The 15,141-nt window shown below is 47.1% G+C and overlaps 1 protein-coding gene and 1 long non-coding RNA gene across 2 annotated transcripts in view; one reads left to right on the plus strand and one right to left on the minus strand.

Moving 5' to 3' along the window:
- The window catches only part of CCND2 (cyclin D2), a 35,986-nt gene extending 34,502 nt beyond the window's left edge, over nucleotides 1-1,484 (minus strand). The window contains exon 1 of the mRNA XM_061357838.1: nucleotides 1,466-1,484. The gene's annotated coding sequence lies outside the window, so the exon portion shown is untranslated. The remainder of the gene's footprint in view (nucleotides 1-1,465) is intronic.
- LOC133214696 (uncharacterized) lies at nucleotides 437-3,227 on the plus strand. Its single transcript, XR_009726199.1, has 2 exons — nucleotides 437-777; nucleotides 3,048-3,227. It is a non-coding gene; the product is annotated as an uncharacterized LOC133214696 (long non-coding RNA).
- Nucleotides 3,228-15,141: the final 11,914 nt, after the last annotated feature.

Consider the following 15,141-nt stretch of genomic DNA (forward strand, 5'->3'; position numbering starts at 1 on the left):
TCCTTCTGCGGGAGCTCGTCTGAATCTATTTCCCCCTCCTTTTCTTGTAGCAAGAAACTGAGGGCTCCCTCTCAGTACCCACCGCGACGATGGGGGCGATGGATGCGGGGTCCCGTCCCACCACCCCCCCCCCCCCAAGCCGTTGACCCACTCTTCCCTCACGCACCCCCTTGATCTGCAACCGGAGGGTGACAGGGCTCCGTGCTAACTGCAGCCTGCTGCAAACCCGAAAAAGACCCCACTGATCCTTGAGCGGTGAGGGTTCCCCGGCGCTTTCGGGGTGCAATCTAACAATAATCACCGCTGCTTCCTCCGGCACATGTAGGCGTTTCTAGCGGGCGAACCGTTTTAGCTCTGCACGACCACACTGATACAACTTTCTAGGAAACGGAGCGGAGGAGGGAGAGAGGTTGTCGGGGGGATGGGGGGGGGGGGGTGTTAGGGGAGTTATGTCCCACACCGGGTGACTTCCACCCTCCTCGCACTTCGCCGGCGTCGCAGTCGCTCCCCGCCTGCAAAATGTGTCAAATTTGCTAAGTCTCTACCGCTGCCTGCTACGGTCGAGCGGAGGCTCCCGAAGGGGAAGGAGCTGACCGAAGCCGGCCGGGGACGAGCTGCCCGGGCGGGCGCTCATCGGAGCGGCCCCGCGGGGCATAAAAGGATCTCGCTTCCCGGAACCGCCGTCTTGCCCCACAGCCCCCCCCTCCCAGCCCCCCCCCTCCCGGGACTCCGCGGAGGTGGGCTTGGCGGCGGGGGAAGAAATACCGCCTTAAAAGAGTGAGTGGGGAGTTTGGGGCGCCGCTTCCCCTCCCTCCATTTGCATAGCCAATAGCTCTGGGGCTCTCGCCGCTGCGCGCTGATTGTTACCGGGCAGATTATATTTTAAGGACGCATGCTGCCCGGCATCGAAAGCAGCCCCGGAGGGCAGGGGGCGAAGTGGAGGCCCCTCACCTGGCCGCGCTGCCGGTCTTGGGAGCCGCAAGGTCCTTGCCGGTATCGGGAAAGGCGGGCTACCGGCCGTCGCTGCCCGCGAGTGGGCAAACGCGTCCCGTCGCACACCAGCTCTCTCCCCTCTGCATCAAAACGGATGGGAGGGACGGGGCCGGCTGTGCCGTGGGGTGCATCTCTTCGGACTCCAGCCCTTGCAAAAGCCGGCTGGGACGGCTCGGCACCTAAGCCGCCTGTCGGAGCACTGCTACTTCGCCGACAGAAAGCGAGCAGGACTCCCTCTTCCCTTTCCCCCTCGTGCCCCGGTGACGCGGAGTCGGCCCGGGACAGCCGACCTCTGCACGCGTTGCTAGCCGCATTTCCCCGCAGAATCAGCTCCGTGCGCCCACCTCCCGTCCCGTCACCGAATCGGGCAGCTCCCGGCCACCGCCGAATCGCGGCGGCAGCAGCGGCGTCCGGGAGCTGCCGGGCACTGTGTGTGGCCCTTGTACCCGCACCCCCCGAGGCGGGAGCTTACCGGGGACGAGCCCGCCGTAGGCGGAATTGGGCAGACTTTGACCGGCAAGGCTCGCGTTTTGCGAGGGCGAAGGAAAGGATCTGGGAGGGGGCACCCCCCGGCGTACGTCGAGGGCGGCGAGCGGGGACCCGCTGCGTCGCGGCGTGCTCCGCAATGAAAGGCTCTTTAACTTCCACCATTCATTTCCCCTTCCTGGCTACTCCTGTGAACAGGGAGCGTGTTGTGTCAGCGCACGTTTTCCTTCTCCAAACTTAAATTCATAAGCGCTCCCGTCTGGCTTTGTAGCCCGACAATGCAGCGATTGTGATTTATGTGGGTTTCGGGCGGGAGGACAACGGGTGTCCTAATTGTCCGGCACCAACTTTCCGAAGTGGGGTGATGTCTGGGGCACAACACGGCTGCCGGCGGAAGGACCGGGGGAGGGATGTGAGGGGCTCCCCGCACCCCGCGACGGGGCGGCTGCCGGGGTGGCAGCCACGGGTCCCACGGGCGGGCAGAGGCCACCCTGCCACCTTCCTGGGAGGGATTGGAGGCTCCCGTTAGAAAAAAAACAACCCAACCTAAATCAATACATGGAAACATGCCAGCTTTGCACGTGGAGGTGCAGCAAAAAACCACCACCAAACACCGCTTTTCCTCGATGCGACGGCTTCTGTATACGCGGTACGCTTTTCCAATGGGGAAACACTGGCCTTCCGAAACGCGGCTGCGGAAGCCAAGGTTCCCGATGTGCCCCTTTGCCTTGTCCCCGTGCCCACGGGCGCTGCCGCATGCGTTTGGAGGCAGCAGATGTTTTAACAGCCTCCGTGTAGAGATTACCGAGTGCCATATGTTAAATGCCACCCCCCTCCGGAAAAAAAAAAAAAAAAAAAAGAAGAAAGGAAAAAAGGAAGAAAAAACTACTTTTCGCACTCGCTCCCAATCTTTTGGTGAGCTGCCTCGCCCGTTCAAAAGCACAAATGATTCAATCAAATACCGCCGGTAGATGGGTTTTTCCCCGGCGGCCCCGGGACCGCCGTGCGCTCAGCCCTAGGCGGGCGCTCCCGCGGAGCAGCGCTGCGCCTTGCGAGGAGAAGCGGCCACGGTGGGATCAGCGCTCCCGAGGTCGGACAGCCCCCCCCTTTCCTCCCCTTCCCCGTCCGCAGCCCGGCGGGAAGGGGCTGTCCCGCTCCCAGCCTCACCGCAGCCGCCGGGGGGCAATGCCGCAGTCCCTGCTGCTGCCCTGGGGAACCCCTCTTCTGCGGGTCGTCAAGTCTGGAGTCACGGAGCCTCATCATCAGCGTGACACATAGTTACCATCAAATCTGTTCTGTGTAATGGCATTTTGTTGGTGTTAGTCGGAGAGCGCTGCAAAACGCGGCGTCTCTTGGCTTTTTTAAAAATAGATCCTTAATTCGTCATCATTTCTATTTATTTAATTTCTTTTCTCTGCACATCCCGGAGAGCAATCTTGGAAGATGCTTCAGGGGACAGTATGAGATCAAGCTTTGCATTCGAACCGCAGACCAATAGACACATGTGTGTGCGCCCCGGCAGCCGCAGGTTTTTTATTTGTTTAAATGAAATAAGTATTCCCTTGCAGCGCTTGAAACCTGAAGGCTGGAGTGTGAAACATGAGAATCTGAAAGTGAAACCGACTGGAAGCCAAAAAAGAAACAGATGAATGTGTTTCCACTGTCCAAGCTGAGGAAAGCCCCGAAAGCAAACAAACACGTGAATAATAAAATGTGCAATAGATTTGGAATAAACCATTCCAGCTTCAGTCAGTGGAAGCAGTCTATCCTGGTGGTTTCTTTTTATTTTTTTAAATTCTTTTTTTTTTTTAATTTTCTTTCTTTTTTTTTTTTTTTTTTTGCTGTTCAAAGATAAATTCCTTAATTCCGTGATGTGCAGGAACAATATGATAAAAACTATCTTTTCTTTCCTTTGGTTTCTGATTAAAGACCAGAAGAGGATTTGGATGCTGCAGGAAATGCTGCACACTGCCCATGTATTTTCAAACAGTTGTTTTTAATTGTACAGGCAATTTTCGGCTTTAAATACCTGGGTAGTGGCAGCTTTATCAGTTACAGCCACCTTAACATAAGTACTGAGCAGGTGAAATATATCCTGTAATAAAACTATATTTGCCTTTAGAGGGTGATTTTATGCAGGCAGAACAATTACAGCATTAACTAACGAATTCTGTTTGATTGCTTAACATATTTTTAATTATTTACTCCTTTCTGGTTTGTGCAAGGTTTCTTCTTTAGGCTCTCATTCCTTGGCTTGAACTTCTATAGAGCAGTAAGGAGAAACTGCATTTATGCAATGCCCAGTGCAAGAAGTGCACAGCTCCACTGGTACATTCCTTCATTAGGTGAGATGGGAAGGGACTCAAAAAAGAGCTTCAAGAGTGATCATATACCTGGGAATCATGTTTTAGGCTGGAAGACTTTGTAAATTCATCACAGTTAGCCCAAAGACATTCCCAGGTTTGACACAAATGTAAACTACAGAAATCCAGACAAATTCAGGGAGATTTAGAGTGGTAGAGCAGGTAGTGGTACACAATGCTAACCACAAAGTGAGCTTTCCAACTGCAACTTTACTAATCCCTTGATATTTTATTCAGGACTGTGTTTTTAAGGTTAGGTGGGTTAAAACCTAAAAAAGTATATTGTACCACAGATCACAGCTGCAGAGTTGGAGGAGGAGTTACTGCGTGGGGTTGTGTGCCCAGTGTGTGACCCAAAACCAGAATCAGATACATAATCTCCATGATGTGTTCTGGCCTTAAAATTATTTCATCTGTCAATCTATATAGAACCTATAGCCTGTGGTAACATGGGCACGTGCAGAATTTGGGTGAGATCTCACAGTTTTTCCTGCACCAAAGGAATTGAAACCCATGAGAAATTTCTGCTGCAGCTGAAAGTCTTGGATTGGCATTTTTCTCACTAGATGGGAAACAGGGAAATCTTTGTGTTGCTTAACTCTGGTGGTGCCACAGCCTTATCTTGCAGGGGTGCCATGTCCCTTGCAGTGAGTGCTGCCGACTCCATCATCTCCTTGATGAGCTGGATGATAAGGCTGTGAGTGGTTTACAGAGAGCAGGAGCACATAACAGGTGCCTCCCCCATGCTAGGAAGTCAACTGAAAGGGAGAGCTCTTGACATTTGTTGCAGGATTGGGCCCCTGGTATGCAGGACTGTACAGAAACACCGTCATTTATTCTTTCTTACTAGGTGGTGTGGGGGGGGAAAAAGTTGTCTTTTGGAGAAGATATTTGAAAGAGCAAGAACAGTTCTGACAAGTTGCAGGTTATGAGCCGTTGATATCTCTTTCATCATTAACAGTAGGATAGGATCTGAAGGTGACCGAATCCTTTTTTTGTTTTGTTTTGTTTCCTTTGCTTATGAATCATCTCACTTTTCTGCTTAAAATAGACTTTGCTGTTAACCTCTTGCGTTCTGCTGTGTGATTTCCCTGCTCTCTGGGAGGTTTGTACCAGTCATTAGTTCAATGCTGGCTTTGACATTAGATGCATGATCTTTTTGCTTTCCAGACTATTAGAAGAGATTAATAAAAGACTCTGTACCCAAGCCTTCAGCTGTTCTCTAATTTTTGAAGCATCCTGCTGTCACACACCTTCCTTCAAAAGTAATGTTCTGACTTTTCTCTGTGGTCACAGATGTGGAGCTTCAATTCCATTTTATTTTCTTTCCATCTACACTGAGGCAAAGATTTTACCTTTAATATATTTGTGTGGCATGCCCAGGTCTAAACAGACAGGGAAGGGAGAGGAAGCCCTTCAGAGCAAATTGCTCCTTTTATGGGGAGATGGGAAGGGATACTGCATGCCTCGGTTGTCTTAACACTGCTGTGAGCTGCTAAATAATCACAGTATTTATTCCAAGAAGCAGCTGTATTTTAAAGGTATGTGTAATGATTCTGATAATCCGCAGTAAGAGAATTATCCTGACACAGATTCCCACACTGAATAGTTTGCTGAAACATATGAGGCATATATAGTCTGACGAGATATATGGAGGTACATCAGTATGTGATTTTGTTTTGGAAGCCGTGTGAATGACTGTGTTAAGTGGCAACTTGTTATGGGGATAAGTTGGAAGGCAGATGTATAGAGCACAGAGGAGTTCTGAAAATAGGTGAGGTTTTAAAGGGAACAAAAACTAAGTTTCCCCTCAGCACTAGGCTTGTTTCCTCTGCAAAAGCATCATAAACCACCCATAAAGAAATAACTCATTTCACAAGCATTCTGGCTTAAATAGTCATTGATACAGTATTTTGGGTGTCCCTTTTGCATTCCAGGGACTATGAAACACTGCCTAGATTTGTTGCCTTTGGTCTTCTTAATGTGGTCAAACAAACAAATGGAACAAATAAAGTTCTATTGCCTGACAAGCAGACAAGCACATAGAAAACAAAACGAGAGTAAAACAAAATAAAACAGGGTCAATAAATGCCCTCTACTGAAGTAAACAATTTTACTCATTTATTTTCTCTTCCAAAACTGCTGAATTAAAAGTTATTTCCCATAGATGAATAGTTCAGATTATTAGTCTCTTCTGTGTCAATGACACCAACACCTGGGAATATGAAGTACTGCTAAAACATTAATAGCCTAAACCATGACATAGCATAGAATGTTAATGACCAGCTGAATGCAGTAGTATAATTTGCTTCTTTTTTCTCTCCTTTTCTTTTGGGAATGCATATTTTATTCCTGTAACAGCGTGTCTCAGCACCAGTGTGTTACAACTGAAGAAATATGCATTTTAGAGTTAGCCATGAAATTACAGCATTTTCAAAGGCTGTGCGCCTTTTCACAGTGGCAATTACAGCCAGGCTTCAGTCACTTGTCAGGTGCCACACGTTTTTCGAAGACATGGTTTTCTTGAGAAGTAAAACACTGGGGGTGATATGAAACCTCTCTCAATTGTGACCTCTGTAGCATCCCTTGCTACCCGAAGTCCTCATGCTCAGCACTGCTGCCCTTGTTGAGACTTTGCTGGGCATTTGCATGGGTAATGGTGAACAAGGACCTCAGGCTCTGTCTCTTTGCTTTTGTGTGATGGGGTGATGGACATCTTTGTTTCGGGCTCTAGCCCCAGCCATTTCAGATCTAATCTCCCAGCACTTTCATGCAGGTAGTGTTTGGCTGACTGAGCATGATGAAAGTCGTGTCTGCTTTCTCAGAGTTACATCCAAAGTCTGAAGAGTTCCTGTTTGGTCTGAGCAAAACTCCTGATATGGGTAAGAAGGTATTTTAGGCAGGGACTGAGACAGGAAGGCGGCTGAAATGACAGCTGCCCTCCTGTTGGAGTGGAAAGAAATTCGCACAGGTCTCTGTGAAATCCACTGCTGCTACCCCTGGAGAGCTCCCAAGGCTCCTCCATCACCCCATGGGGGCAAAACACTGCAGCAGCAGCTGGGAGATGGTGAGCCGTTTCTCAAGGGCTAGCTCTCCCCAGGGCTATCAGAAGAAATGTTCTTCTCTCCCTGCAGCTCTGCTACCTCGCTTCTACAACATTTTGGCTTGCCCTTGACTAGGAAACCCTTTCCTTGGTTGCTGTTCTGCCTGATTCTGAAGTTGGTGTTCGCAGGTATACACAACTTCCTATGCATGACTTAATGCTCCCGTAAGGGTGTTGCTGCTCTTCAGCTGTCTTACTAGATGTAAATGTATCTAAGTCACAAACACTCTTCATAGAAAGAGTAGGATGAAAGTCATCTAGTCCAATCCACCGCTCACAGCAGGGCTGCCTTCCAAGCTAGACTGAATCGCTCAGGGCCTTGTCTAGCCAAAATATCCAAGGAAGGAGATACCACAGCCTTCCAGGGTAATCTTTCTCAGTGCTGCACCAGTCTCAGAGAAGAAGAATCTTCCCTTGTGCCAGCTCAGAGTTTGCCTGGCTGCAACATTTGTCCATCACCTTGAAGTTTCCTGAGTATTTGAAAAACAGCAAGAAACAGTGACAGGTTCTTGCTGTCCATTGGCATAACTCCATATACGTAGCTCAGGATGTATTGTGCAGGATCTGTATATGTGGCTTATATTGGTAGATGTGGGATTTATTGGTAAATGGAACTAAACTGCATTATTAACTAAGAAAATCACTAGCACAAGTTCCACACTGCTTTCTTTCACTGAAACCTCCATACCTCCACCATTGTCTCCTTGCTTGGTTTCATTCTTGTTTTGAGCTATGCTCTTTCTTCATCCCTGATGTTGCAAATCTGTGCCCCTAGCAAAACTCTGTTGTGCTGCTGTCTCATTTCTCTGAGCTTTCATCTCTTCTTGACATGGAGATAGCCTCTTTGATGGGCAGTTCGTTCCTTGGGCAATGCTGCTAGCTCCTCATCCTCTTCTTCAACTTTTCCCTAGGTATTGTCCACTGGCAGAGCCAGGGCACTGGGCTAGAGGACCTTTTGCCTGAGTGGCTGTTTTGATGCCCAGACATGAATCTTTTTCTTTCTTGGGTTCCAAAGTTTTAATTATAAGGGTCATTGGTAGCCATCACCATCATCAGAACAGGTGCTTCACAGTGTCCCGCAGATTTGGAGTCATCATTTCTATTTTATAAATGGGAAACTGAGGCTCTGTTGTATAAAGCAACACCCTAAAGGAGCTTTGCAGTATATCTCTTAGCAGTACTGCCTTTCCGATGTCAGAGCACTACCTAAACAGATTCATCTCCCTCATCAGAGAGGACAGGATATGTGGCATTTTATAGGTCTTTTCCACCTTCATGTTCTAGCACTGTCTTCTTGTGTCCTTATCTCACAAACCTTTCACTCAGAAAAAAGGGAGTGGAGCTGGTTTCTCTGTTCATGAATAGATGGACTATTAGAGACTGTTGGCACCTGAATGAGCTCGTTATCTTCAGATAACAAAGGAATTGCTCCATCCTGGGGAAGGTCAGGCTACCCAGTTTCTCTGGAGCAGGCTGAGGGACAAGCATTGCCTTAGAAGCAGAGCTCAGAAGCCATATGCAAAGAAAGCTTGGGAAGGTAAAAAGGGAAAAGAGGAACATGCTTCTGCAAAAGAGAGTCCTTTTGGATGGGGCTTTGAGGAACCTGGCCTAGTGGAAGGTGTCCTTGGCCATGGCAGGGGGTTGGAACTGGATGAGCTTTGAGGTCCTTCCCAACCTAAACCACTGTATGATTCTGTGATTCTTTATAATGAAACAGTACTTGTTAATGAGAGCTGCAGAAGAAAGCCTTCGATTTGATGTGACAATGCTTTGTGCAGGAGTGAAACAAGGTGCTCCTGAGAGGGCCTGGAAAAGGGCTGGCAAAGGATGGTGAAGAATTGAATGCAGGTTACTGCAGATGGGTTCTTCTGCTTTATTTAGCTCTATATATTTTCTTGCACATCTCAAATAGACAGTAATTATTTTTACAAATGTTGCACAGTTGATCTGCTATGTATTTGTTTATCCCTGAGATGGCAAATTAAATGTAGAGGGCTTACAAGGGTGGAGTGCGTGCAGAAATACAAGCTGAAACTCTTGGAGAGCACAGAAAGCCAGCATTGGTCTCTGGTTCTGTCTGTGCATCTAGGGGAAAAGTACTTGAGGGAGGACCTGTGTCCTGAGAACACGCTTAGAAACTACTGTGCCTGGGATTTGTTTTAAAGAAGCATAAAAAGCACATGGGGCCAACATGCTGTGACCCAAACACAGCCCTGTTATGAATAATCATAATATTATGTGTAGGGTTTTGAAAGGATTTAGCAGGTTTGGGGGACTGCAGGTCACTTTTTTTGCCCACTTTGCCCTTTTTCCTGTGAAAGTCAGGGACAGATTGAAATCTGCTGACTCCAGCGCTTAGAAGATGGTTCAGAGGACCCAGCTCCTGGCTCTGAGTTTCCTAATCCTACTGAGAATCAGAACACATGTCCAGAAGAACATCAGATACCTAAAGTTAGAAGGAGAAGTAATTTTGCATCTCAGCTGAACCTCAATTATAATGTTTGCTGACAACTTTCTGATGCTCACTGTAACTGTAGCTTGGTTTTTTATGTTTTCTCACACTACAGAAACAGCATATTCTTGTCATGCAGCTGTTGCTTACTGTGTCTTCCTTCTGCTTTTGGTGGATTTTCCCATGTTCATATCCGTAGCTTTTGAGTCCTTCTGTCACTGAACAGCTGCGGGCTGATACTAGATAGAGCTGAATTTTTCCTGTGTTCACACACAAGCAGGCTTGTGAACAAAAGATTTTAAAGAAAGCTGATAAATGAACAAGGTCTTTTGTGTTATGCAATGTTGCTAACATTGCAGACAATAAAAATCCTTGTATTTGTACTCACTGAAAGTGAAGGAAGACATAACTCAATCTGTTTTATCTGTGAGCTTCCAAGCTTTTCCCTACAGGCTTGAGAGAGGATGTTCTATAACAAACTCATCTTTCATGTGACAGAAAGGGAAACGCTATCTCACAGCCTAATGATTATATTTCTATCTGCCATTTAACTTGGATGTTGCCTTCTAAGGGGACCCCCTGTTTTTAGTGGTCAGAACTTACTTAAGAGAGGGTCAGGACTTCCCGGGTAGCTCCAGCTCTGACACGTGCAAATGACATAGCTTCCCTGTGTCTACCAGGACAGCAGATAGAGTTATCTCGATGTATGTCCATCTCTGGCATGCTCTGAGGTTCGATTCAGTGTATTTTGCCAGCTGTTCAGAAGGCAGAGGACAGTGGACCCAGCCCAGGCACACTGGCTGCCATTGTTTCCTGAGTGAGATGGCAACAGGAGCATACGTGAGGAAGTATCATGTATACTCGTCCCATTCTTGCATCTCTCATTTCCTTGCAGCTTTGGTTTTGCCTGAGGACCATGGGGACATCAGCTTTGTTTGGTTTTCCTGTTTCCTTAACTTTCTTTTATTTTCCATTCCTGAAGTAATTCTTCCACACATAAAAATAAAAGCCCTAAACCAGCAGCAACTGACCCGTTTAGCTGGCACCATCCACTGTCCACTCTTGCACAAGTGGGCATAAGGACAGAGACAGATCCTGGTGCCATGGGAGGGGGCTCCATGGGGAGTTCTCATGCCAACTTACCCCAAGCAAAGTGCAGGAGGCTTTTCTGAGGCGGGAAGGGCAGGGTGTACAACGATGAGTTTGGCACAGAGCTGGCCACCCTTTGCCCCCTCTGCCAAGGGGCTTTGCCAGCATGGACATTTGTGTGTGCCAGGGAGAGCAGTGTGGGCTCAGGACGGGGAGGGGGGGATATGCAGACAGATGGACAAGGGAGGATAGAAGGGTTATGCCCAGCTTAGCTCAGCCTCCCTGAGAGAGGCCTGTGTCACAGCTGCTTGGGACACTGCCAGTGGTGGGTTCTGTTGCGAGTGTGGTGGGAAGCAGGGGGAAACACCAAACCCAGGCCTGGTATTGCAACAGAAAAAGAAAGCAATAGAAGAAATTTGGGAATAGCTGGTGGCAAGATACAGGGGAAGGTGGATCATTGGTCTGAACCGGCTTTGCGCTGTCCCATTGTTTTCCTGCTCTGCTTCATCTGCCTCTTATGTGCAGTATTGCAAGGTTGCTGGGGCAAAGATTTGTATTTGTGCAGTCAGGAACCTGGGGACATGTCCATATGCCTGCAAGGAGACCTAGGTTCAGGTCCACCATCTCTTTGGGCAGCCCAGTCATTGTACTGGGATTATACTTCCCCAGTAACAAGACAGCTGCGAGGAGAAACGTGAAGGCTTCCATGGCATTCACCTGTTATAGAAAATGCTGCTACAGATAGAAGGGCAGAGTAAAAATTTTCCATGATTTTTAATAGTTTAGGACAGTGAAACCAGCCTTGGCAAATGTCAGCCCATCAAGTTGCGTTGCTCTGTTGGTATAGGTTTATGTGCATTACAGCCTTGTGGACAACAGTGAGACTTGAGAGACATTTTTCTTGCAGTCAGCTGAAAAAAATGCAGTACTCTGAGCGAATTAGCTCTCACATAGAATGACACAAAGCCAGATTGCCAGCTTCTGCTCTCTCAAAGCTATTCCCGTTTTCATCCTATCTGAGAGATTGACATGTAACTGAAAGGGATTAGGAAAAGAAGTGTAAAGAGTAAGAGGTATATGGGATGAAGCTAGTCTACTGTTGGCACTTTCCAACAAATATGCACTTTTTCTTCTACTGGTCCTTCCATATGAAAAGTGCTCCTTATAGAACATAGTAGAGCCTCTTTGGTGTCCCACAGTTCTTTCCATGCTGCTCTTCTCTTCCTGACCCCTACAGAAACTTGGCAGCTACAATGCATCTGGTGTCCTGTGATTGCCGCTCAGCATGCTGAATGGTATCATCTAATTTCTTCCTTGGGCTCTCTGCCCTTCAGTTCAGACCCACCTGCTGCCTCTCATTGTACTGCTGCATGTGTGGCCAGTACCATAACGGGAGCCTGGCTTGTGGTTACCAGCCCCACTTGGGATGGTGCTCCCCAGTCAGCATAGATGAAGTGTCATCATAAGAGCAGGGTCTCATGCTGAGGAGATGTTGCTGCCAGCCCTGACCCCATTGCAAATACTCTGCATCTGACACTGAGAGCCTGGGAAGAGGTTCCTCTGAATCCTTTTGTTTTCTACTCCCGCTAATGATAGCTTAGGAAGTCTGCTGAAAGCATGGCAGTGTGAGTGAGGAGAGAGAACTGTGTAGGACCTTAGGGACAGAAGGACGGGGCCAGAGAAGAAAAAGTCAGTGGAGAAAAAGGGAGCTTTTTTGGGGGGAGGGAAGGGAGACTCAAAAGTGTCAGTTGTGTGAAAAGTGGAGACCTGTGGCAAAAAGCACAGCCTCAACTCTGCATAGGGTGCTGTGCCAGCAGGAGCTAAGCTACAACAGTGGGCACTGATGGAAAATGACAGCTGCAGTTTAAGTCAAGGAAGGCTTCAGGGCCATCTTCCATCACATTTTGACAGGCTGCAGCATGGTACTGGCTCGGACATCCTGCATCATCTCAGTTGGCATGAGGAGGAATTAAGAAATCTGGCAGAAATATGAGCAAACCAAGAAGCTGAGGTGAAGGAACATAGTATCGGTGACAGCCCAAATGTTATAAAATAATTTTAGCTAAAGACTTAAAGAAAACACAATGTGTCGTGGGGATTACTTACTTAATATTTTACACCAAGGAATTATTACAACCTATAAATTGTATTATGGGGGCAACACTTTGTAAACAAGGGAAATCAAATTTTGCTCTAAAAAGTAGCATGGAGTTGGAAGGGATCACCTTTATCACCAAGGCAAAGTGTCTGCAAATCACAGGCCACTGAACGAAAGGTGCTGAGCTCAAAGGGTCTCATCAACCACTTATTCCCTATGACCCCACCACAGCTCAGGTTTTTCAGCACAGAAAATCCTACAGGAAAAGCCCAAAGCAAAGCCATGGGAAGGCTTTATCATGGAAGAGTGGGATGGATCAAGGGCTTTGCTGGAGTAGTTGGCTCCTGCACTAACAGGGAGTTTTACTTCCCTGGTGATGCTAAAAACCAGTTCTTCATTGAAGAGCTTCCAAAGTCCCTGTCAGTGAATAGACTGTTTTTGTTCAGAGAAGGTCAGCATGACTACTAGCCAGGGATGCTGGAGGTTTTGGTGCTCTGAGGAGCCCCACATGGTCACCCACATCTTCCTTCAAACTGTGGTTGGCCAAGGAAAGGCAAACCCCATAGTTTTCATGGAAGCGTGGTATTCATCATTTGGTGCAAATGAACTGCTTCATCAGCTGGTGCACGAACTGGTTGAACTTTCTTTCCAGCTCCCATGTAGGTGATACTAACACCTATGGACGGCAAAATTCTCTCCTCTGGGAGTTTTCCCAGTTAGTTATAATATCCTTTTTGTAAATTTCTAAGACTTCATCATCACTGGGGAAAAATAAAGGAAAGAAGATTGGAAAGGCATATGGAATTTAACCTTGCTAGGTCCAAGGTATTGCACAAGAAAAGGTGCATGTCTGATGTGTCTCTTGAAGTCGCTGGTAGCCTAAGCACCTCTGTTGGTGGCCACCATCCTGCTCAGTTTTAACCAACTCTGAGGTGTTTAATTGTGTAACATTTTTTGATAAAGCTTTTTGCTCATGTGCCACAATAGTAACTTTCCCGTTAGAGATCACAATCTGAAGTGGGATATGGATGAGTTTCTTGGCCTGACAGCAGTTCCTTTTCACCTGCCAGGATTAGGGGTGGTGGAGTATACCTCACTGCAAGAGGGGCAGGAGCTAGGGGGCAGTTGGGAAGCACTGCTGGTCTGGTGGGGGCTTTGATGAGGGAGCTCTCTGCTCCTGCCTTTTGGTGATTAAAGGGAGGAATGGTCAGTGGTAGACCTCCATTTGCATGTTTTCTACCCAGAAGTCCTCTGATGACAGTTGGAGTCACTGACAAATCAAAACCACCTGGGTGTGGAGGAAAAAGGGTTGCCAGAGTCTTTCCTGTGCATTTCCCCTTCTGAATGGTGGAGGTTTGAGCAGCAGTGCACCCCAAGGTGGAGTTTGGGGCAGAGCCATGGTGGGGACTGCAGGAGAGCAGGTGATGAGGTGAAGCCTTCTGATAAAGAGGTGCAATAGTAATGCAGCAAATTGTTGGGTGGCATTCAATAGTTGTTACATTGCCAGCATAAACCTTAATGTACCATAAGCCAGTTTCTCTAAAACACATGAGCTTAAAACCAGTGGTACATTCCATTCCTTCTAAGTTTGAACACCAAAGCCTTGCTTCAACCTCTTATTTTATTTTTTTTTTTTTTTTTTTTCTGCAAAGACGAGAATTCTTCTGTAATCTGGCTCCAGAACTTGGGACCATAGACAAAGTCATGAGAACTAATAAAACACTTTAGATCCTGTGACTGTGACTATGCTGTTTTCTGGCTTATTTTGTTGTTTTGTTTTCTCCACAAAGTGTTGGCCCAGCAGAAATGTTCTGTGAAGAGTGACAAGCCCTATCGAGTTTTCAGGGCCAAGCAGAGCTGGATGTAACATTTCTGACAAGGCAGAAAGGGAAAGGCTGTGGTTGGAAAGGAGCAGGAATGCTGAATATCATGTGAATTGCAGGTAGGAATAAAAATTTAGAGTTTCTTGTACAAGGCATGCATAAGTCAGTAATTTCCTTTCAGTATTTATTATCACAAAGAGAAGAAGGTATTAGGTAAATTCAAGGAAAGAAGGGCAGGTGAGACAGTTTCCATTAGAAAATTCCAATCCTGTAAAGTGTTGAGTTCTTTTGTAAACTGGTTTCAGTTTCTATGGAATCGTGTAAAGGAAAACTCAGGAAAAGACCTGGTCTAACTTTTCTTTCTTTTTTTTTTCCTTTTTTCTTTTATATAGGATAGTGTAATTTTTCACTTTGAAACACCCCTTTCAATGAGACTTTCTATGGAGTTTGTGTGGTCTCGCTGTCAACGAAAATCTGAGTACAAGCCAAAATCCTCTGGACTGTTCTGAAACTATTTATCATTGCTGGTGAAATTTTTGTCCATGGAGAAGTGTGGAATTTTTAGTCTTCTTTCTGCTTGAAGCTGAGCTGAAATTGGACTCCCAGAATTGTTTGGTGGGAGCAGAATCCACAGCTGCTGGGTACATCAGCCCCTCCAAGCCCATGGAGCCCATAACCTAAATAAGTATTGAGTGGATGAAAGATGCATAGTGTGGGGAGAGTGGCGAAGGGCT

This window comes from Neopsephotus bourkii, unplaced genomic scaffold (genome assembly GCF_033783945.1).
Source record: "Neopsephotus bourkii isolate Nb327-2 ecotype Australia unplaced genomic scaffold, CSIRO-AGI_Nbou_v1 NB_107, whole genome shotgun sequence".
NCBI lineage: Eukaryota > Metazoa > Chordata > Aves > Psittaciformes > Psittacidae > Neopsephotus > Neopsephotus bourkii.